Consider the following 25,672-nt stretch of genomic DNA (forward strand, 5'->3'; position numbering starts at 1 on the left):
AATCAGCAAAGCCAGTTGCAAAAGTATTTGCATTTTTGGGGAATGAGAGTAATACTAAGGCCCTTTCGTCGTTAGAACCCAAAGCCGTCAGTATTCCACAGTAAAACTTTGTAAGAATGACCGACTGAGAGAGGCATTCCACCTTTTACAGCGGATGGACTACCCACATTTCTCAACTTACGCTTCTCTCCTGCAGGGCTGCATCAATGGAACAGCCTGTCTGGAGGGCAAGCTTGTCCATGCACATATCCTTCAGACCGGCTTCGAACCCGATACCTTTTTAGAAACCAAACTTATGATAATGTATGCCAAGAGCGGGTGTTTGAGTGAAGCTCGCCAATTGTTCGGAGTGCAGAGGGCGCAGTCAAGGAGTTACAATAGAAGGCGGAGAATAATGTCAGATATTTGCAGCGTCTAAACAGTGGCAGCGTTTAATGGGTAGCGACTGTGGAGGGGCAGTGGACAGACTCCTCAGGGACAGAATGCAGACAGCGCACAGTTTCACATTTATTACAATGCAGCCAACGTATGGAGAATTCAACCGTTTATGAAACAGCGTTGTCAGTCTGAGATGGCGTTACCAGCAAAAACGTACACAGTGACAGAGGTCAGGGAATGGGCAGAACTGGCAGGTCTGCACAGAGTAAAACGCTTGGCAATTCTGCTCAATTCTGATTATTAGAAAGACAGAACTTACATGTAGGTAGAGACCACAAACCAAGTGGCTCAAATATGAGCAGGGCCAGAATTCACCCGATCTGATACCATGTTAAACACACATGGACAGCAAAGACAATGTGAAAGATAAATCATGCAATACATTTTTATTAACAATAGATCTACATTTATAGTACATTATGTGACTCTTGGGTTTCAGATCCCAAGCTCTCTTGGACTCCTTTTGTCCATTCGAATTCCACACTAACCCACTTAGGATTAGGTGTCCACCAGGTTAGGAGGATGTCAAAAACTTCCTCCTCCCTGACACATCACCTCAAAATCTGATCTGGGCCAAGTTTAAAAAGATTACCCCCAATCGAGGTGAATGGGGCACTTTTCCTCACGATCTTGCTCTTCTCTTTTGAGGACAGGTGTGGTGGAAACTGTGCTGAAACCAAATAATTTGCTATATCAGCAAACCATGGAGAGAGTACTGAAATAGAAAATAAGTGTTCATCTGGCATTTGATCATCCACCATTCCTTCTTCACCTGCAATAAGATCTATTCTAGATAGAAAATCAGCAACAACATTTTCCTTAACTGGCTTATCAACAATAGTCAAATCAAATTGCTGCAATAAAAGTAACCATTTAATGGTACGAGCATTTAAATCTAGTTTATTCATCAAATACCTAATTGTAGAATGATCAATGTGTACGAATGTTTGATAGCCAGTGATGTAGTGTCTAAACTTGTTTAGGGAATGGACTACAGCTAGGAGCTCCTTTTCGATTACAGTGTAGTTTAATATTTTCTTGGATAGGTTTCTACTGACAAAGTATATGGCATAAGGAAACTTCTCATCAAATTTCCCTAAGGCTACTCCTATTGCTTTGTTCGAGGCATCTGTGTGAATGTGGAAAGGTAGGGCCCAGTTTGGACTTCTGAAGATTGGGGAAGTTACCAACTTACCTTTCAATGCATCCAGAGCCTCTTGACAGTTGTCAATCCATATGAACTCAGCATCTTTCCGAAAAGACCAAACAATGGAGAGGCTAGCTTACTAAAATCCTTAATGAATCTTCTATAATACCCTACTAAGCCTAAAAAATTCCAAACATCTCTTACCTTTTGAGGAGGTAGGACCCTTTGGATGATAGCAATATTGTTGGGATCCACCTATAATCCTTGCTGAGAAATTGTATGACCTAGCATGGTCCCTTCAGTCATCGAGAATTCACATTTTTCAGGACTAAGGGACAGGTTCATTTCAATACACTTGGCTAAAACTTTCCCTAGGTTAGTCAAAGCTTCCAGGAAGTTAGAACCATAAGGGTTAGAGTCATCCATATAGATTTCCACTGAATCATGAACCAGTTCAGTAAATACGCTCCACACTGCTCCCTGGAAAGTGGCGAGAGCATTGCACAACCCAAAAGGAAGGACCCGTTAGGAAAAAGTACCCCATGGACAAGTGAAAGTGGTCTTATCTTGGTCTTCCAGGTTGATTTGGATCTGGTTGTACCTGGAAAACCCATCTAGGAAGGAGAAAAACTTCTTCCCTGCTAGGCCATCTAACACTTGATCTATGAAAGGAAAATGGAAATGGTCCTTCTTGGTGACCTTGTTTAGTTCTCGATAATCTACATAGATTCTCGACTTCCCATTTTCTTTGGCACTAGCAACAAAAGAAAAACCCATTCACTGTCAGACATGGGGTAGATGAATCCTGCATCCAGCAACTTTTGCAGTTCTTCTTTTGACAATGTCCTTAAGGGCTGGATTCATCCTCCTTTAAGGCTGCTTGATTGACTTACAATCTTCTTGAATGTAAATGTGATGAGTATAGATTGAAGGGTGGACTCCCTTCATCTCCTTATAGCTCCAAGCAAAAGCCTCCAATTGAGTTTTCAATAAGCTACACAGTTCTTTCTCATGAGAGGTGGATAGGGATGAGTTGACCTTTAAAGTTTTTTCTGGGCTGAATCGCACATTATTAACTCAGAGAGAGGTCAGATCAGCCACATAGAGATCAACTAAAGGATTGGCTTGTGTTTCTTCCACTAGCTCTTCTAATGGGAACACAGTGGGGGGTGGATTCTGGGTCAAGTTCTCAATAAGGTCATCCTCAGTTTTTGGATCCCCCATGGTAGCCTCTACTATACACAATGGTGCATAATAGACTTCATCCTCATCTTCGTCCTCCAACCAGAGAGGTAACTCGTGTTCTAGCAAAGGTTGGGCACGGGGATAGAGGACTAGCTGTTTGGACATATGCCCATTCTTGATTGTCATGTTCCCAGCTCGACAACTAATGTAGGCATCTAAAGTGGCCAACTAAGGTCTTTCTAGGATGAGAGGATACCCAGTGAGCTTTGCCTTTGGTTGGAGAACTAGGAAATCAGCAGGGTACTCCCAGGAATCAATAGAGACCAGTACATCTTCTATAATCCCCTCAGGGGTCACGGTGGAGCAGTCTGCTAACTGCAATACTGTTGAGGTCTTTCTCAGGGGACCCTAAAGGTTGAGTTTGAGCATAGTTTCCCTGGTCATCACATTAATAGCAGCCCCAAGATTAATAAAGGTATTGGGGATTATGGTGCCATTGATGTGGACATCTACTACAGGACTCCTAGGGTCTAGATATTTCGGACAGATCACCTGCCCCAACATCAGCTCAGATAGTTGTCCTATGACATTGATAGTTGGGGCATCTCTTTTACACCTACCTAGGTGCCTGAAGCACTTCTCCCTAATCATCTTGTTGTATATAGGCACATCCTTTATGGCTTGGACAAGTGGTATCTTTACACATAACTGTTTCAATTCTCCCAGAACTTCAGTTCCTTTTGTGGTCGATTATGTGGTTCTAGTTAGTCTCTCAAGAAAGGGTGGAATGACTTTTGGTTCACTTTCTTGAATTTATTCCTCATCCTCCTTAGGAGGAGGTTGGCTATTTGGGAGAACCTTCCCAGATTGTAGGTTAATCTCCTGAATCTCCACAGCATAGTTTGGGCATGATGTTTCTACACTATATACTTGTTGGTTCTGTCTGTTGTTGGCATTCGGGTTCAGTTGAGTAGGTATTTGGGGTTGTCTTGGAGGAGCAGGAGGTAATGGTCGTGGCTGAGCAGGTGGTGGATGCAAAAGAGTAGAAGGAGAGTTATACTGGGGCCTCAACCCCTAATGAGGTGCATTCCACTAAGGTTGTGGCTAAGCATAAGGGTGAAATGAAAGAGCAACTAGAGGAGCCTAGTATTGAGGAGGATACGACCAAGGAGGGGGTGTGGACCAGGAAGGATGAGTAGGGGGACCCCAAGAAGGCATGGAAGCGGCTTGATTGGGGTTGTAATAGCTCTAGGATGTCCCTTGCATTCCCTGCTGGTAAGATCTGGGTCCATGTGGCCTCCTTTGGTTCATGAAATAAAGTGGTTCAGTGGCTCCTTCAGTCCCCTAATATGAAGATTTGTTTCCAGGCAAGGAAGGGCACTGATTCGTAGGATGGCCTTCTTCATAGACTAAACACACTTCTATAGAGTGCAATGGACATTTGTTCCTAGGATGCTTTGTAGTGCACCTAGGACAAAAGATGGCCAAAGCCCTCTTGAATTCCTCTTGTTTCCTTTTTACATGCAAGGTATCCATTTGCATGGCAAGAGTCTGCCTCACCTCACTCTTGAAATCTTCCAGCCAATTCTCAAGTTCGTTTCTAAGGGATGAACTGGATGAGGATGTACTAGCTAATGGTTGAATTCCCTTACCTCTCTTTCTAGCTGACATAGAATGGTTTCTAAATATAGTCTTTATGTCATCATAAGGTAATTGGTAGGTGTCTTCCCCAGCCAGCTAATGGAAGGTATCTAGGAGGTCTTCAGGGACTCCTCTGAGCAGAACCAATTTCAGAGATTCAGGGTCAAGTGTGCACCTGGCCCTTTTATAACTGAGTTGAAACCTCTCTTCATAGTCTTCTAAAGATTCATCACTACCCATGGTCATTTGAAAGATCTCTTCCTTGGTATCCTTTGACCTATAGTAGTCCTAGTGTTTGTTGTTAAAGGCTTGCTGCATCTGAGCCCAAGTTGTGATATTGTTTCCAGGTAACCCTATGAACGAGCGCGATGCTGCATCCTTGAGGGTAGAAGGAAATAGTTTCAACTTCTGCTTGTCTTCTGCATAGTCATAGGTCCAACAGAGAACAGAAAATTCAAACAAGAAGGTATCAATATCTTTGGTAGTCAATCCATGGAAGTGAGGTAACGCTAAAGGACTTATGTTTTTCATCTTTGTGTCCCCATTGGTCTCCCGAATAGGAAAGGCACCTTCTATTCTTTCCCCATTTCCTCTAACGTTTCTGTTTTTAGCCATGGTCTCAGGAGAAATGGTTTCTTTCTCTTCTTCCATTATAGGATCTTCGTATATCTTTGGAGGCTCACCTATAGGTTCTTCTGGATCACTGCCACCAAAGAGGAGAGAAGGGTGACTCAGTGATGTGGTGGGGGTGTTGGGTAGGAATTTTCCTGAATTTTCTTTGTTCCTATGAGGTATGAAAGGAAATATCTTTTTCTTGGTTGATTTTTTATTTCTTTTTCTGCTTGTACCTGCAAAAAATGAAATGGATTGAACAAAAAATTGTAACTAACTAAAATACCTTTGCTAAAATGAAAATTGCAGAATTGAAATGAAAGTAAGGGATGACTTATCTATTTTGCTAAAAGGAAATTACAGAATTGAAATGAAAGCAGGAAATGTCTAATCTATGCTTGTAGAATTGAAATTGAAGAATGGAAATGAAAGCAGGAAATTTCTAATCTACGCTTGCTGAAATGAAATTGCAAAACTGAAATGAAAGCGGGAAATTACTACTGTACTTTTGCTGAAATAAACTACTTAGCAAAACGTTGCAATAGAAAATAGAAGAAAAGCAGTAATCACAAAATACTCTAACACTTCCTTGTAAATGGCGCCAAAAAGAGTGGTGAGCTCCAGTATTGCAGCAATAATGCTGCAACTCCTGGTGCTTCCTTCTTTACTTTTATCAACTCGGTAGTTCGTAACAAACTTGGAAGTGACGACACTGTATGCACAAGTACTAGCTCTTACTACAGGCTATCACTTGATCAGCTAGCGCAAGTTCGCTAGGGGCTTTAGCTAACTTCTATGAGTTCCCAGAAGAAGCTTTTACTGTGATGGAAGAAAGCTAACTCTACAGGGGCTATTCTACTTGCATAAAGAGAAGGAAAACTGAAATGAAACACAAACCCTAGCAAACCCTAATTTTGCAAGAAAATAGATGGAAACTAATGAAATGGGTGCAATCAAATACTAAAAAGGTAAATTGAATTTATTCAAGCTACTTCTGAAGAGAAATGAGAAGAAATGATCTTTTTGTACTTTTGAGTATTTTTATGTGGAATTATTGTGCTTGTGATTTGACTGCTTGTGACTGTGCAAAGATTCAGTGGCCAAGTAAGATGGAGTTGGCTTTTGCTGAAGGTGAGGAAGGTGTGGAGAGGTCCTAAGAAGTCCCTAGTACCCTTCTGGAGACATCCATTATGATCAGACTTCGAAAAATCACTCACATGAACTTCTACAGGAGGATGCATGGGATCTACACGAGGTTCCATAGGAGTATCTACAGGAGGAGGCCGAAAGTGGTTTTTGGAGGTTTGAAGGTGGAAAAATGATGGGAAAAGGGAAATGAAGGCTGGATGAAGGTGTTGAGTGGTGTAGGACTCTATCAATGAAGATCAGGAATGAAGGAGATGGTTGGATTTGTTCAAAGGGCAAGAAAACAACTTTGTGAAAAACACGGAAATTAGGGCAGATTAGAAAAATGTGGCAAGTGAGTTGGGGGATCTATGAGCAGTGAGTTGGTATTGGCTTTTTTATGGAGGAATGATTAGCTAGAATGTTCTCCAAGAGAGCTGCACACTTCTCAAAACTAACCAAAGCAAGAACTGAAAAACAGACTTTTGTCTATTTTAACCTAAAATCTGACCTAAAACCAAAGAAATGTTGAAAAAAACTTTATGAACAGAAAATTATGTGGGAAATCCATTGTAAATGAACTTGAAAGGATCTAAGAATGTGAATCCAAACTAATATAAAATTCTCCAACTCGAAATATCACACTAACAATTGAATTGGAAGAGCAAAGACTGTGTTTTTGGTTGAAGCAGTAGTGCCTTGACCTCAAATCATGGTCTCAGGGAGGGAGAAATGAGATCCATCCTTGCTGGTAGCCTTTTCTATTACTATAGCAAACTACCTAAGAAACTTGATGTAAGAACAACTATTCTAACCATCAAAAGCAACCAACTTTAACAAAGCAAGATTTAACCTAAACAACATAAATTATCTTATGAATGCAAGCAAAAGCATATAAATACACAAAGGAGGTGTTGGGAAGCTTGGGTTGGGCCCTAACCCAAGAGCTTCAGCCCTCTATAAAATATCAGTGCTAGTCCAAAACTTGGTTCATCTTCATTTATCAACAAATAACAGTTACATCACAAAACTATCTTCAAAAAGAGCTCAAAAATGAGCTGAGTACAAGGCTGCACAAAAGTGCAAAAATATGCTATGAAATGGCTAACCTATTGAGGCTTGAAGCCTTCTTATTTATACATGTGGGGACTCCCAACAATCCTCCTAAACTTAAGGAACTCGACTACCTAGAACTGAAGATAACAACAACCCTACTTGACTTACTTGGTTGCCCCTTGGAATCATCAATGTAGGCCTTTGTACTCTGAGCTGTTGATGAGGAATTTGAGGAAGGGATCACTTAATGAAGGATACACCCCTCCTATAAGTTCTCATCCCTGTTTCCTCAAGTTTCGCTGCCATTTTTCTCATCAATTCCTCGTCCTCGTCCAAAATTGTCCAGAAAATCTACAATAAACACTCATTAGACTATGTGGCAAAGTGACTATCCCCGTTCACTCTATTGACATAAATATATTCAAAAACATGCACAAAACCATTGAAAATGGTGGATGAAATGAAAATAATAGGCAGAATGAGCCCATATAGTTACCCATTTCTGGGGCTCATCAACATTCATGAGTGATGTTGTCACAAGAGGTTAGTGAGAGCCAGTTTACCTGATGAAACCTTATGTAAATGATTCATTCTCTCTCTCCAACCTTAGATAACTAAGGATGTGTCCATGTTTCGAGTTGTTACCAAGGAGCAAGCCATTTCAGCTTCACAACAGTTAGATATTATCTATTCACAGCCAAGTATGTTATACGAAGGGTTGACTAATGCTCCTGAGCATTCTATTGACCCTCCTAAACTTACTCGACCCACATGCCGATGGTGTGATTGCCTATGTCTATGATTTCGTGAGCCAAATTTCTTACCAACTTGGAAAATTGATGGTTACATCTCAAGCCCCAACAAGTATGTCTAGCTTTGCTAAAGTACCATCTCCTAAGTAGTCCACCAACGTTCTTACAACAAAGTCCACTCAACCAAAGAACAACCGATAATATGGTCGTAAGAAAAAGAAGAAGAATAAATAAAAGAACCAAACTACTCAGGAACCGCAAGCCAACCCTCAAAATTAGGGAGGGGGCACTAGTGAAAGTCGCCATAAAATGAAATTCCCCTGTAAAATCTATCAAGGAGACCACCTCACTCATAAGTGCTCGTCCATAGGCTCCTTTCACCACCATCTCCTCAACAACTTTCTATTTTGACTCATCCATTCCCTACGCAACCACAACAACAAATGGTTGCTCAACCTCCTCCACCTCCACAAGGGGCAATGAGGTGTTGTTTTCTCATTCTACCTGTTAGGGTCCTATATTATAGGGATATTAGTCATTTCATTATTTCACTAAAAGGGAAATAATAAGGGGGAAATTCAGACATACTTATAGAAGTTGCACGTGACTAATTTTCATTAGGAGGATGCCTCCAACTTTGAATTTTGTCATTTTTTCCTATAAAAGTTGCATAGGTTGGCCTTTTGATGAAGAATGAAAAAACGCAGCAAGACATGTTGTGCATTTGTCATGACTCCTCATTTTGATAAATCAAGTGAAATTTTGAAAGTTTTGGATATCCTTATGGCTTGCTATAAGGTTAACATTGATAGTGGGTGTTGCCTCAAGCAGTTTACCTAAGGAAAGATCACCATAGGCTCAAAGTTTTGGAGATGATTGTTGGTGCTCTGCAAGTTGTTGTGCATTTTCTGCCAAAGGGAGATAGTGTTTCGGAGGCATGTTTTCATTTTGAAGTTGTTTCATTAGTTTGTAAGCTTATCAATGACATTTCAAGGTAGCCCATTAACTTCATCCTTCAGAGAAAGACCCGAGGTATGCAGAACTTAGAGCGTTATGCTTCTATGTTGTGTGTTCAAAAAGTTATTGTATTTTCACCATATATTTTAAAACCTATATCAATTTTCCCTTAAATGTTTAGAGTATATTCGTGGGGGTGAGATGAATAATATCATTAAATTTCAAATCAAAATGCTTCATGGTTTTTGAGAAATGAGCTACTCTCATCTACAAACATTTTTTAGATTTTCTCGAGATCTATGAGTCGGATTTGGCTCACAATTTTGTGGAGATGACGTATGATGATAGTAAAAAATTTTCAAAATCTCAAAGCAATTGGACTGACCATTTGGGAGATACACAGAAAATACAGTTTATTAGGCAAGTTGTTGTGCAACTCGTAGACATGATGTGGCCTACATCATCTTTTGACTTATCATTTCGAAGGTTTCATTTCTAAAAGTTGATTTTATTATGAGCATAGGTTTCATAGAACCTTAGGTGGTGTAATTATGGTTTTTTTGTAAATGTTCAAAGTTGTGGTGATGTATTAAGCAAGGATTGGTAGTAGGTAATTTAGATCCTATTTTTTAGCAAACTAAGTAGAATTGTATATAGCCAAAACTTGGTTCCTTTGAAGGATTTCGACCATCTAAGGTGGAAATAGAATTTCATGATGTATATAAGATGTACAAAGAATGGTAACAATGTTTTTTTGGTTAGTGTGAGTAAGAAAGGTTGATATTTTGTACTCTTAATCAATTTTTCACGTGAATAGAAGAAGGAAGATGGAATTTGAGATGGATTCATGTGTCATACTTTGGTGCCAATGTTTTTCTCTGAGTTATCAATTATATCTTGTAATTCCATGCTTTAAGTACATGTTTTCATGTTTGGCTTAAGAATAAATATTTTGGAATTCACTCGGTGTGCTGTGTTTTATGTAAGTTGAACAATTTATGTTTATTTTTCCTCTTATTGGCACTTAGAATTAATATTGTGATCTGATTCTCTGAATGTCATTCTCATAATTCTGCACTCACCCTACCTACAATGAAATGAATTTAGAATACCAACAAAAGTACCTATCCTTCCCCTGCCTAAATCACCTTTATCATCCCTTATTTACTTGAAATCGTTAGCATAAACTAATTCCATGTTGAATGGGTCTATCTTCTTCTCTGACTTTCCTGCAAAACAATAAATAAAAATTTCTCTTTTAACCCTCATAACTAGCATAAGATCAAAGATCATTCAGTCAGTTGATTGAATGAGAAATCCTTAGTGAGAGAGCCCTCTCCAAGGCTATGAGGGCTATATTCTATCCTAAACGTGGTATGTGGTTACCTTTGTAATCCCTTTTTCAGCCTAAAGGAAATTATAGAGTGCTAACATAGTCGTGTCCTTTCTAGGAGAGAATGGTTCCATCTTCCTTGGGAAAGATCATCAAAGTTTAAGATGTGATTTCTATTGGTGGAAAACAGTTAGATACATGAAAGTTGTACCATTCACCTGGCGACTCCAATCAAGTTTCAACCTGATCCAAAGAATCCACTGGAAGCAAGATCCAGAAATTATGGTTTTACTAGTGACTCTATTAGCTCAAGATGGATCACAAATATGTAAGGTATGATCCTATTCATCGCATTCATATTGTAAGCTTTCCAAATCACATGCCTTGTGTATACTAGAATACTTATTTTCCAAGATTCAAAATCAGGTAGGAGATGATGTTGCACTTCACTTTGTTAAATTTCACATTCATGTGCATAAGCTAAAGGTTGATTTTCATGAAGATTGTATCATGAATATGCTCATGGTATCCTTGGAGGAAAAATTACAACCATGGTATGAAATCTTACCAAATTCTTATTTATATTCTCTTATATTTTTTCATACAACATTTTATGAGAGATATAAGGAACATCATCATTCATTGTCGTTGGCCAAAGACTGTTGCACACATTTTGACAATTTTATTGAGAATTTGGAAAGTTTTTATGAATATGATCAATTTATGGATGATGAGATTATATAGGCTATTCATGAGAACCATTTTAACCATCAGGAAGAAGAAGTAGAGATTAGTTTCCATCATATTCAAGAAAACTTCTAGCAAATAGTAACTTTTTTCTTGCCTGAAAATGAAGTAAATCAACATCTTCATGTAGACAATTATGATTCATCTTCCGAGTTTGAAGAAAATTTGTAATATCCTTATCAAATGTTAATTCACCAAGAGAAATAATAGGATATCCAATAAAATTTTCCATCAACCCTTTTATTTCCTTAGTTTTTATTCCAAGAACAATCTTATCAAATTTTGAGTTCTAAAATTCCATGTACAAAAACTCAAAACAATGATCTCACTTTAAATGAAGATGAAGTTGTTATTCATGAAAGCAGTGAGCTAAATAACGATAACTATACTCCACAGTTACAAGAGGATAATGAAGGACACGTTCTTCTAGACCATTTGGAAAATAAAGAGATGGTTGAAGATTTCATGTCTCTTGAATCATGTGAAGGGTTAAATTTTGACATCCCTCTTTTCCATGATGTGACTATTTCAATTGAAGCCTTTCAAGAACATTCAAAGTTTTTTCTTGTAAATGAAAAATATTTTAAGCAGACTTATGTTTTTTCATTTGAAAATGATCATGAAGATTGTAGTGAAATTGAAGAAACGAAACGAGAGCATGAAGCTTGTCTTCTTCCTTTTGCCCATCAACAAGAAATGAACATAATGAACATTCCTATTCTTAAAGATTATTTTGCCTGTTTATTGGAATTATCAAGGGAGTTTATGTTTCTCACCAGTACAAGAACTGGATTCAGGATGGAGTTTGAGTTTCCATTCTCTAAATTTTCTTTATGCTTGGGGAAAGTCTAGGCAGAAAGCGATCAAATAACCATTTTCTTTTATGGTTACAGTCACATTTTCCTATTACCTAGCTTAGTAAATGTTTCTAGTAATTTTGAGTAGGTCGGTGTGATGAATAAGCTCAACACCCTGAGATTATTTTTAGTTTCATTTTGCAGCAAAATTTTCAGTTTTCAGTGTACAGTTTAGGTTTCAGGTTGAAGAATGGATTTCATTCAGTTTGAGGATTGCAATAGGTTACCAGTTTGACTTTCATCTTTCATTTGTCTTCACTTTAAAAGTCATATCAGCAATAAAGTTGCAATTTTTCAAGATTGGGAACAACCCAATGGATTAGGCACCTAGTCTATGTTGTTCTTGGCACCTCACAGGGAGGATGACATTCCCATTGGAGCCAATGTCAGGGTCTTATATTATAAGGATCTTAGTAATTTCAAGCTTTCTATTCATTTGAGGTCAATTTGTAAATGCCAGTCTTGATTTCATGAGTATTATGGTCTAAAGGGGTTTGTTGTGAATAAGAGGTGTAGATTTGGATTGAGTGTCAATTAAAGTTTTTAAGTCAATAGGGTCTATTCGCTAAAATCCAAAGTGTAATGTCATAAAGGACCATCATTCAATGGAATTTCATAAAGGGACAATTCAGAAATACTTGCATAAGAAACATACAACTAAATTTCATCACAAGGATTCGTTAATCTTAGAATTTAGTCAGTTTTTTGAATAAAAGTTGCACAGGTGAGCATTTTGATGAAGAAGGCAAAAACGTAGCACGACATGTTGCATATTTTTCATGATTCCTCATTTTTATAAAGAAAGTGAAATTTGAAAGTTTTGGATAGTCTTATAGGATTTCATAAGGTAAACATTGTTGGTGGGTGTTGCCTCAAGCAGTTTAGCTCAGGAAACATCAACACAGGCTCAATGTTTTGGAGATGACTGCAAGTGCTGCACAAGTTGTTGTGCATTTTCTGCCAAAGGGAGATAGTTTTTTAGAGGCATGTTTTCGGTTTTTCATTTTTTTCATGAGTTCATTAGCTTCTCAGTTACATTTCAAGATAACCCATCAACTTCATCCTTTTAGAGAAATACCAGAGGTATGCAGAACTTGGAGCATTGGGCGTCCACAAAGTTATCATATTTTCACCATATATTTTAAACCCTATACCCAATTTTTCTGAAAATTTTACAGTAGATGCGTGGGGGTGATATTAATGAACCCATTAAATTTCAGGTCAAAATCCTTCACAGCCTTTGGAGAAACTATCCACTTTCATATACAAGAATTTTTGGATTTTTGTGAGATTCGTGAGCCGGATTTGGCTCAAACGTTTTGTGGAGATGAGTTATGATTAGAGTAACTTGATTTCAAAATTCCAGCTCAAATGGATTCATCATTTGTGATATATGCACAAAATACAGTTTGTTGTGCAAGTTGTTGTACAACTGGCATAAATGTTGCATTTTTTGCGGACATCGTCATTTTACTTGCTATTTCAAGGATTTGATTTCTAAAAGTTGTTTTAATTATGAGAATAGGTGTCATAGAACCTTAGTTGGTGTAACTAAGCAACTTTTTTGTAAATATTCAAAGTTGTGGTAGTGTATTAAGCAAGGATTGATAGTAGGCAATTTAGATCCTATTTTTCAACAAATAAGTATAATTCAATGTATGTTGCGAAAACTTGGTTTCCTTTGAAGGATTTTGACCATTTAATGTGGAAATCAAATTTCATGATGTATATAAGATGTACAAATCATAGTAAAAGAGTTTTGTTGGTTAGTGTGAGGAAGTGACGTTGAGATTTTGTAATATTTATCGATTTTCCAAGTGAATAGAAGAAAACAGAAGGAATTTGATATGGATTCATGTGTCAGAATTTGGTTGTAATGTGTTTCTCTAAGTTAGTAATTATATATTGCAATTCCATGCCTTAAATACATGTCTTAATGTTTGGCTTAAGAATAAATATTTTAGAATTCACTATTGTGCTCTGTTTTATGTAAGTCGAACAATTTATGTTTCTTTTTCCCCTTAATGGAATTTCAAATTCATCTTGTGACTTGATGCTCAGAATGTCATTCTCATAATTATGCACACACCCTCCCTATAAAGAAATTAAGTTAGAATACCAGAAAAATTGTGTATCTTGCCTCTACTTAAATCACCTTTATCATCCCTTATTCACTTGAAATCATTAGTAGAAACTAATTTCATGCTGAATGGGTCTATCCTCTCTCACCTGCCTCCAAAATAATAAATCAAACTTTCTATCTTGATCCTCATAAATATCTTAAGATCAAAGATCATTTAGTCATCTGATTGACTGAGAAAACCTTAGTGAGAGAGCCCTCTCCAAGGCTAGAAGGGCTAGATTCTAGCCTAAAAGTGGTATGTGGTTACCTCTGTAATCCCTTTTTCAGCCCAAAGGAAATTACAAAGTGTGAACACTACCAACAGTTCGTTCATCGTTATGTGAAAATAAGATGTGAATGTGGCCACGTGAGCTAAGTCCTATGATGTTCTTGAGTTGATTTCTTCTTCTAAGGACTCACCCGCTCTGCCTACTTCCACTAGAGATCTCATGTTAGATAATCCTTTGGAACTCGTTTATCTCATCCCCAAGGGTGTCACGCGTAAGACAACACAAAATATTTATTCACGTGTTGCTCAAAATTACAATATTATTGAAGATCTTTCCCAAGATCCTTGTGCCATGTCTACCCTAGAGGTTTTGGAAATTTGTCCTCAGTGGTGGCCTTCCTGTCTATGATTGGTGAATTTGATCCTTCTGAATCGAACCTCATCATATTCAATGTTGAACAGGCTATGTTTCGACTTTCCCACCAAATTGCTTTTCATATTATCTTGTGTGTCTTCCATAAGAATATCTATTGCACTTTGGAGGATGAATGTTCTTCCACTTGTGTCATGTCAGGATCATGTTGGAAGGCTCTCAGCTCTCTAGCACTCGCTAAGTCTAATACCACTCTTCAAGCCATTGATGGACACAAATTTTTACCTAAGGGGGTTCTTCCCAAGTTAACCATTCAGTTAGGGGGGAAATTGTTTATGTCGATGTTGAAGTCACCAATGCTCGTTTGGACTATAACCTACTCCTTGATCGTATTTGGTTTTATGCCATTACTGCAATTGTCTCGTTCATGTTCCGTATAATTTTATTTCCTCATGAAGGAAATATTTTTACCATTGATCAACTTGACTATTGCGTACCATCGGCCCAAATTTCCACAACTGGGAACTCAGTCACTTGTTGGAAATAAAATTGGTCAGTATTAGAGCGTTAGCGTGGTATTATTTAAAACCTTATCTCTTATTGGGGTAGTTCCTCAATTAACACCACCTAAAATTCCTTCATCCTCTTTGAAAGCTTCTATGCATATGATCTCTTTTAACACCTGTGGACCCCATAGATCTCGTGATCCTTGGGTGGTGTAACCTTATACTATGGAAGTTAATCAAGCTAGTGAGCATCCTTTGCCACCTTTTGTGGAAGAGATTGCCTCTTCGGCAATTCCGTTAGTACCTCTTGACGCTGGTCAGAAACTCCATCATAATATTGTTGGCATTATGACAAGTATTGTCCTTGATGGCAAACCACACTAATGACAAATCATAATGCAGAAGATCAGCAGCAAGGAATTGATGATCAGAAGAAGAGAAAATTCATATACGCAGGTTCATCAAGCCCAAGTCGCGTGTACACGCTGGTTGGTTTCAGTAAAAGTGCGTGTATGTGGAAAAATTATTTTTGGTTCGTGGCAGTTATTCCTTGGAAGTTGTGCCTATGGTTTCGGACCATGGTGTCTCGACGGACGTGTCGATCCCTAGTTTTGAGGATGATGGTATTGGATTTCTATGGTTTTGGCTCTTGGTATTGAACAAGGCCTAAGGCTATATAAGGAGAAGAAAATCATTAGGCAAGAGCATCTGAAATGTCTTGAATATCTGATGAAGTACTAGATCCAGTATGCAGGTTATTGGTTGATGGTGTATTGCTTGATCTGAGCTAAGGAGAGATCTCATCGGTTGATGGACAACAAGATCTAAGGAGAGATCGGGATCAAATGGTTTGAAATGAACTATCCTTATATAGTTGATTATGCGAATTTCTAGATCTGCATACTGACGCAATGTTATGTTCTGGGTATAACTGAAATCTGGTACAGCTGCAAGTTATGAAAAATTATTTTTAGATCTGTACGCAGGTTGTCTTCGGTCAAACTGCGTGTATACGCGGGTTGCCTTCATAGTAGTAGCGTATATCTTTTGGAGCTTGATTTTTGGGTTGCAGCTGGATCTGACTAGTATTGCAGAGTTTTGTAGTCTGCTCTGTGTTCTGGTGATTGGGTTTGACAGGGTTTCAGTGGTTCAGTGATTCAAAGATTGATGATGCTAGTATTGGTTGTTTTATATGATTTGTGAATGAATCATGGTCTTCAGATTGTAATGTTGTGCTTCAGGAGTATCCAGTCTGAAAATTGATGAAAAGTGGTACCAGAAGATTGTAGGCTAGTCCTACGTACTAGTATCTTAGCTAGTACAAGAGCAAAGGGGGTTGGAGCTCCCTTCCAAGGAAGTTTGGAGAACGAGAGAAGGTTGAAGCCTTCTGCAGGTTGTAGCCTGAGAATGGCCAATGCTTTTCTTGCCATAACTTCGGTCACAAAGCAGCTCAATGTGTTGCATACAAGACAATCATGACTAGAGAAGCTCAAAAGCAAGGGAGAATGACTGAAACCATGAAAAGGACTTATAACAACTTTTCGGTCCTTGAAAATGAAGTTGAATGCTCTATTTGTAATAACTTTGGTCATGAAGACTCTGAATGCAGGAGCAGGTTCTGGAAGACAATTCAGAAGGAGCAAAACTTAAATGTCAGAACATGGAGAATAAAGGAACCACAACCAGAAAGATGTGGGATAGCCATTTATGCAGAAGGTCAAGAAAGTCTATGGTACATTGACAGCGGATGTTCGAAGCATATGACAGGGGACAAAGAAAAGCTTGAGTCATATACCGCATTAGAAAAAGGGAAGAAAATTTCTTTTGGAAACGATATCTCTGCAGCCATAAAAGGAAAAGGTGTGGCTCCATTAAAACAGAAGGTCAAAGCTGGAAATGTTTTGTATGTTGATGGATTGAAGCATAATCTTCTGAGTGTCAGTCAGATGTGCGATCAAGGAACAGAGGTAATATTTAGATCAAATGGATGTTGTGTTCGTGATCTTGATACAGGTAAAACACTGATCAAAGATAGAAGGACTCCAAATAATCTATACATATTTGAAGAAGGACCACAACAATGCTATTTGAGCAAGGATGATGAACACTGGCTATGGCATCGAAGGTTGGGGCATCTAAGTTTTTCACAAATAAGGAAAGCATGCAAATATCAGGCAGTTCGTGATCTTCCAGATATCAAAATTCCAGACAACACTATATGCAAATCTTGTCAGTTTGGAAAGCAAACCAGAACTAACTTTCTAGAGAAGGAAGGATCAGCTAGCATGCCTCTTGAGCTAGTACATACAGATACATGTGGTCCATTCAGAAAAAGAACACCTCGAGGAGAAGAATACTTGATATTATTCATTGACGATTTCTCCAGGTTTGTCTGGTTAGGACTTATGAAGCACAAAGATGAAGCATTCGAAAAATTCAAATCCTTCAAAGCCTTGGTTGAAAATGAATCAGGACACAAAATTAAGTGCCTCAGATCTGACAGAGGTGGGGAGTTTACCTCAAACGAATTTTTCGATTTCTATGAAGAACATGGGATAAGAAGAGAATTCTCTACAGCTAGAACTCCTCAGAAAAATGGGGTGGTGGAAAGAATGAATAGAACAATCCAACAAATGGCTCGTGCTATGCTTGATGAATCAGGTACTCCCGCAACTTTCTGGGGTGAAGCTGCACATGCTGCGGTTATTATTCTTAACAAAACAAATGTCCGAGTAAACAACACTCAAACACCTCATGAGCTCTGGAGTGGTGAGACTCCTTCGGTGAAGCACTTCAAAATATTTGGGAGCAAATGTTATATTAAGAATACTGATGAGCAACTTGGCAAACTTGAACCAAGAGAAGATGAAGGCATTCTTCTTGGTTATTCTCCATATAGCAAAGCATACAAGTGCTACAACAAAAGACTTGGCAGAATTGTTGACAGCATTGATGTAGTGGTTGATGAGAAGGGATATATTCCTAGGCAAGTTCATCATGAAGACATTGAAGAAGATGAAGGCTACCCTCAAAGGCAAAATGATGAAGAAGAAGAACCTCAAGAAGAACCAGAGGAGCAGACAAGAATAGAAGAGAAGACTCCATCCAGATATGTTCAAAAGAATCATCCAGAATCTCAGATTGTGGGGCAGAAAGAAGCAGGAATACAAACAAGAAGAAGAATTGTAGAAGCTTCAAGCTATTTGGCATTACTCTCTTCCACTGAACCACAAAATGTGAATGAGGCATGCAAGGATGAATGTTGGGTCAAGGCAATGGATGAAGAACTTGAGCAGATCGAAAAGAACAACACTTGGGAACTGGTTCCTAGACCAAAAGATAAGAATGTCATAGGGACAAAATGGGTCTTCAAGAATAAATTGAATGAAAATGGAGAAGTAATTAGAAACAAGGCCAGACTTGTTTGTAAAGGGTATGCGCAACAATAAGGGATAGATTTTGAAGAGACCTTTGCTCTTGTAGCAAGACTTGAGGCCATTCGAATGTTCCTTGCTCTCTCAAGCTTTCAGAACTTCAAGGTATTTCAAATGGACGTGAAATCAGCCTTTCTGAATGGAGACTTAGAAGAAGAAGTATATATTGAGCAGCCAGATGGTTTTATTCTTGGAAATGATCCAAACCTTGTATGCAAATTAAAAAAGGCTCTCTATGGTCTCAAACAAGCTCCAAGGGCTTGGTACTATTGATTGGACAAATATCTTCACCAACAAGAAAGAATTCGAAATGTCACTACTTGGAGAATTGACATACTTTCTTGGATTGCAAATCCAACAAAATGAAGGAGGCATCTTCTTGTCTCAAACCAAGTACCTCAAGCAGATCTTGAGGAAGTATGGCATGGAAGATTCAAAGCCAGTATGTACACCCATGGTTACAAGTTGCAGCCTCAATGCAAATGATGAATCAACAGCAGTTCATCAACCAACTTACAGATCCATGATTGGGAGTTTGCTTTATTTGACAGGTACCCGACCAGACATCATGCATGCAGTCGGAATAGTTGGGAGATTTCAGGCAAATCCAAAGGAGACTCATCTTCAGGCAGTGAAGAGAATATTCAAATATCTTCAAGGGACACAAAATTATGGATTATGGTATCCTAGAGATACTGATCTCACACTTCATGCTTATACAGATGCAGATTGGGCTGGAAGCGTGGATGACAGGAAGAGCACCAGTGGTGGTGCATTCTTTATGGGCTCCAGATTAGTATCTTGGTTCAACAAGAAATAGAGTTCGATTGCCTTATCTACAGCTGAAGCAGAATATGTGGCTACGGCATCTTGTTGCACACAACTTCTTTGGATGATGCAGACCTTGCAGGATTTTCAAATCACTTGCACTTCACCAGTCTCTATCTTATGTGATAATACAAGTGCAATCAGCATTTCAAAGAATCCAGTCATGCACTCAAAGACCAAGCACTTACCAATCAAGTACCATTTTCTTCGGGAACAAGTGCTTGAGCAGAAGGTCAAGTTGGAGTATGTTCCTTCTAAGGAACAAGTTGCTGATATTCTCACAAAACCACTGCCCAGGGAAACTTTTGAATATCTCAGACAAAAGCTGGGAGTAGTTGATGCTTCATCCTACTGTTGAAGCTTGTCTGTTCTACAGAAAATTTGGTATACGCAAGTTACATAAGGAATATCTGCGTATATACGCCGATTTATGCTGGGAAAGTCGCGTGTACGATGTACGCGTGTTGCAGAAAGCATATCCACGTGCATACGCCGTTTTCTGCAGGAGAAGTCGCGTATATGGAGTTCTGAGCAGCAAGGGCAGACTCTGGTCGGAACAGGTCTAAGATGGGTATGCCAGAATTCTTCAAGCACAAGTTCAGGGGGAGCAGATTAAAATCTCATAAAGCATTGTTGGCATTTAGATGCTTTTGGTTCTAGTACACAACTGTTGTTGGTTTCAGGAGAAGGAGCTCAGAAGGAAATCTTGGTTGCTGATCTAAAAGATGTGTATCAGATGCTGCTTCTGATAAGTCTTGGTCTAGATTTGTTGTCTCTATGTCATGTATCTCTTCTGTGATATCTCTTTTATGGTGTCAAGGTCATGTAACGACCTATGTTGGTTTCCCCACTGTGCCTGGGATGAATGATGTAATATAATTGGTTGTTTCTGACGTATCCCCTCTTGGTTGGGAGTACGGATGTATGTATTGAGTCTTGTGGTGATAGGAAGGTCCCCTATGGTGTATAAGTATTGGTTCTTTTGAAGAACATCTTTTGCAGATCTTGCCTACAGTTAGAGGAAGCATGTTTCAGCACAGCCAAGCAAAGATATCAGCATGTACTCAGGGAGAGCACAGCCCTTTGCCCTTGATGTCAAAGGGGGAGAGTGACTTGGTGTGGTGGTTGCCATCAAGTCCAAAGGGGAAGATTGTTGGCATTATGACAAGTATTGTCCTTGATGGCAAACCACACTGATGACAAATCATAGTGCAGAAGATCAACAGCAAGGAATTGATGATCAGAAGAAGAGAAAATTCATATACGCAGGTTCATCAAGCCCAAGTCGCGTGTACACGCCGGTTGGTTTCAGTAAAAGCGCGTGTATGTGGAAAACTTATTTTTTGTCTGTGGCAGTTATTCCTTGGAAGTTGTGCCTATGGTTTCGGACCATGGTGTCTCGACGGACGTGTCGATCCCTAGTTTTGAGGATGATGGTATTGGATTTCTATGGTTTTGGCTCTTGGTATTGAACAAGGCCTAAGGCTATATAAGGAGAAGAAAATCATTAGGTAAGAGCATCTGAAATGTCTTGAATATCTGATGAAGTACTAGATCCAGTATGCAGGTTATTGGTTGATGGTGTATTGCTTGATCTGAGCTAAGGAGAGATCTCATCGATTGATGGAGAACAAGATCTAAGGAGAGATCGGGATCAAATGGTTTGAAATGAACTATCCTTATATAGTTGATTATGCGAATTTCTAGATCTGCATACTGACGCAATGTTATGTTATGGGTATAACTGAAATCTGGTACAGCTGCAAGTTATGAAAAATTATATTTAGATATGTACGCAGGTTGTCTTCGGTAAAACTGCGTGTATACGCGGGTTTCCTTCATAGTAGTAGCGTATATCTTTTGGAGCTTGATTTTTGGGTTGCAGCTGGATCTGACTGGTATTGCAGAGTTCTGTAGTCTGCTATGTGTTCTGGTGACTGGGTTTGACAGGGTTTCAGTGGTTCAGTGATTCAAAGATTGATGATGCTAGTATTGGTTGTTTTATATGATTTGTGAATGAATCATGGTCTTCAGATTGTAATGTTGTGCTTCAGGAGTATCTAGTCTGAAAATTGATGAAAAGTGGTACCAGAAGATTGTAGGCCAGTCCTACGTACTAGTATCTTAGCTAGTACAAGAGCAAAGGGGGTTGGAGCTCCCTTCCAAGGAAGTTTGGAGAACGAGAGAAGGTTGAAGCCTTCTGCAGGTTGTAGCCTGCGTACTGGTATAAGGCTGCACCAGTACAAAAGATTGTAAACTGAAATTATTATTAAAGAAAGATAGAGACGACTTGCAGCAGGTGGTTTTCACCCACATTGGGTTTCCACCTTATATCATGGTGTTCATGTGTGTGACTTTTGTGTGATGATCTTTTCTGTTATATTGCATCTGTTTACTCTTAATATGGTGAATGATGACCTGATGCAATTAACTGAAGATAAACTAACTGAATTATAAGTTTTCTAGTTATACGCTGTTTTCCTTAGACACAGTAGCGTGTACACGCTGGTTCACTTAACTGAAGTAGCGTATATGTTTCTGAGCATTGAAAAAGTTTGATTGATCTGATAATACTGATTCACCCCCCCCCTCTCAGTATTATTTCCAACAAATATGGAATATGACCTGGTTCCTTTTCCCACGTGGGTTGTCACTCTACCTATTCCACGTGACTCCCTTGAAAATGAGTCTTCTTATTGACAAGTCATCTTAGAAGTTATCGATTCACCTATCAATCATCTTACGGATATTATGCCTCTTCATGCCTCTATTCTTACATAATTTGAAAAGGTAGTGCTTAACATCCATAATCTTGAATTGACCCAAGGGGCATCTCCTCGTCCTTCCTTAGAACCCACCCATGGACTGAGTCAAGTCTTGGGGTTCTAATGTTGAACTTTCCAATGAATTGTCCAACTCCTCACTTCCTGTTGACAAGAATATTGTACCCCCTTTATGGCTTGATCCTTCATTATGTCCTCAGGTTAAGTTTAAGAGCATGACTATGTTAGAATTTCCCTAACATGGTCAACCTTTCTGGATTGGGTAGTTTGATTTCCTTTGGAATGGCCCAACTTTATTGAGCCATATGGTCTCCTTACCTTCCATGAGTTCGCGTTTAGAAACCCTTGGCTTGTGTCTAGTTTTGGGCACAGATTAACGTGACCTACTAGAATTTATTTACGCTTGTACATATTGCACACAAAAGTGTTATGCTTTATCTCTTTTTTTTTTCGTGTGTGATGCGAGTATTTGTCATGCCTTATTTATGCCAAAAATCCAAGAAATTATAAAATTCAAAAGTCAAAACAATTTCCTCTTGTATTTTCCTAATACATATTTTATTTCCTTCATTATATGATTTAACCATGTATCTAGTCTTTATATATGGCTTTTACAGGATCGGGTGGTGTTTCTATTGCAACATCCATTGGCCTTGAGGTATTTTTTATTTTACTAGCACATAGTTGTAGGTCATTTTCACCGCCATTGCATTATTAACTGTTAGTGCCATATTTATGCCTTAGGTTTGACCCCTTCAAGTTGAAACTTTAGCCATTCTCCTTTATGCACATTCTAGCTTGGCTGTAGATCTTACCTTCTCATGTATACCTTAGTTAGAACCCCTTTTCCATCTTGGTGTCCATGTTGTTATTTTATCCTCTTTTTAGAATCCCTCCTTTTGACTCGCCATGAATTTGATTTTGAGCCTCCTATCCTCTTCTTCATCATATTTTTGGCTATACCCCAGTAGAATTCCACACTTTATCCCTTGTGATTAGCACCATTATCAACATACTTTTGCATGATGAGCCTTGGTTTCTTCGTTCCATCATCATCATTTGCTTGGCCTACCCATCTCTTTCACTTGGTGTTTGTTAGGTCCCTACAATACTAGTGGTTCCCCCATTAATATTGTCATTGTATCCCTTATTGTTATTGTGCCCCTATTGTCCCCATATTGTTTTTATTGTGCCCCATAGAGTCCCACTATTGTTATTTTTGTGCCTTTATATTATTATTGTTAGGTCGACTTTGGTTATATTGTGACCCTTTAGACTCCTATATATAGAAAGGATGTTTTTTCATTTGAATCATCTAAGAATTGTTCATTTATGTAATGTAAAGTAGGTTTCCCCCTCGAACAGGCTTATTTCTAAGGCATTGATCTATATTTTCTATCTTTTTGTGAGCTGGTTTCATAACATTTGGTATCAGAGCTTTGGATTCTAGGGTTTCACTGCTCCAAACAGATCATTGTGGCATTTTCACTATAACTCTTTTTCTACAAAGTTTAACAAGCTAAAAAAAACCCATTTGAGACAGAATCGGTCTGAACCTCGTGCCCAAATTTTAGATCTTGTATCACTATGCTTTTGGATATATAATCTGAGGAAGTTAGGGTTTTTGTAGGCCCCTAAATTACATTCCAAACAGGTGACCTTGGGAAAATGGTCATAACTTTCACTCTGAGCATCATATTGATTTTACTAAGAAGTTACAGAAAGAGGATGGACTATGGGTTTTTGGGTTTCACATACAAAACTTAAGGCTGAAATAGTGACCTGCAACACGTCATACAAGTTCGCTCTACTGAACTAGTCTATACTCAGGTCATCGTGGGAGATTTGGCATAACTCTTCATTTGAGAATCCAATCTTGGTCAGGCTTGCGGGGTTGGAAATATTACTCAGAGGGTTACCACAAGAAGACATTTCAGTCCTTGGAGATCCAGTATTACAGAGATACATCAGATTCAATATCGAGCCGCTACAAAGTGAAAAAATGTGTGTATTTTTTTTTAAATTTTTGCATAAGCTTAGTTTGAAGGAATTCAAAGGGCATAGTGAAGAATTATTATCGGTAAATGATGCCCCAAAGAAATAAAATGGAAACACCTAGTAAGCAACCTGAAAGCTATAGAATGACTCATGAAGAAGAGGAAGAAATGCAACATGATATATCAAAATTACAAGACCAAGTGCAACAAATTTCCCTTGCACAAAATGTAACAAAAGCTAGGATGGATGTTTTAAAGAAAGATGTAGAAGCTAAGATGTATGGCATGGAAGCTAGGATGGATGGTTTAAAGAAAGGAGTAGAAGCTAAGATGAATGACGTGAAAGCTAAGATGGATGGCTAGGAAACTAAGATGGATGGTGTGGAAGCTAAGATAGATGATTTAAAGAAAGGCATGGAAGATTTGAAGATAGATTTGACAAAGTTTCTACAAGAAATGCTTACTAATAGTGAAAGGGTAGTAAAGGAAACTCATGATGAGAAAAAAATAAATGTCAATCATGATTTCATAGACTCTAGCATTGGATCGAAGAACCACTATTATTGGCTTATTGGGCCCTGACCCATGTTTGGAAGAGATATTAGCCAAGCAAATCCTTCAGCTACCGGCCCTTTCGGTAACAGCTCGTAGAGCATGGAATGAGGTCTCACCTGAGGTAGTAGGGGAGGGTGCTGGAACCAAGTTTCTACACCCTTGGGATGTCTTGATGTGGTCTGAAGGGGTCGTGAACCATTCTACGGCCTTGTGCCACTCTGTACTACTATCGGAATTTTTCATAGATCCGCACAGGTGTAATTTCTTACTAATGAAATTGTTATAAATCTGATCTTTTTGTTAGAGTCTCTAAGCAAGTATTTAACTATAAAACCTAGTGTGAACAATCATAATTCTTTTTAAAGACATAAACTCATATAAAAAACTCATATAACAGATGCATGAACCAAAATACAATAGATCGACGATATTTCAGAATCAACTTATCTTTATTAATATCTTCGTTTCAGTACAATCTTCTTTCTGCCCTGTGCACATAGCTGCAAGGGTGCGCACACATAGCTACAGAGCATCTATCTACCCACTATCACCCATGACTCGAACTTACAGATGCAAAAATCTGATTACTTTCACCAACCCATAATACATCAGATCTAGTCCAAAATAACTGCCTTCTACGCTTAGAGCCTTGCTCTATTTATACATTCCCATGGTCTGCGGACCATGGGCAAACCAACTTCCTTCCTATTATTCTATATTATTTTTGGGTGGACAACCCCTTGACTCGACCTATTACATTTCTCGCAATGCGCATTTCAGAGCTTTATAATATTATTACCCTAACTTCTAAGCTTTAAGCCCCAAAACCATTACGCGAGGCCTCCACTACCCAACAAGCCCCCAACACAATCATCGTGACTCGTCCTGAGTCACTCGTTGATGTGGTGATACACACTACCTAGGCTTCACGATCCACCATCCTGTGAGTGACGCACTTCATTCTTCTGCTCCCTCTTGATCTCCTCTAGCTCTTC

Source organism: Pinus tabuliformis, chromosome 5_1 (assembly GCF_031772625.1).
Source record: "Pinus tabuliformis cultivar Carrire ecotype Pingquan chromosome 5_1, CPIR1, whole genome shotgun sequence".
NCBI lineage: Eukaryota > Viridiplantae > Streptophyta > Pinopsida > Pinales > Pinaceae > Pinus > Pinus tabuliformis.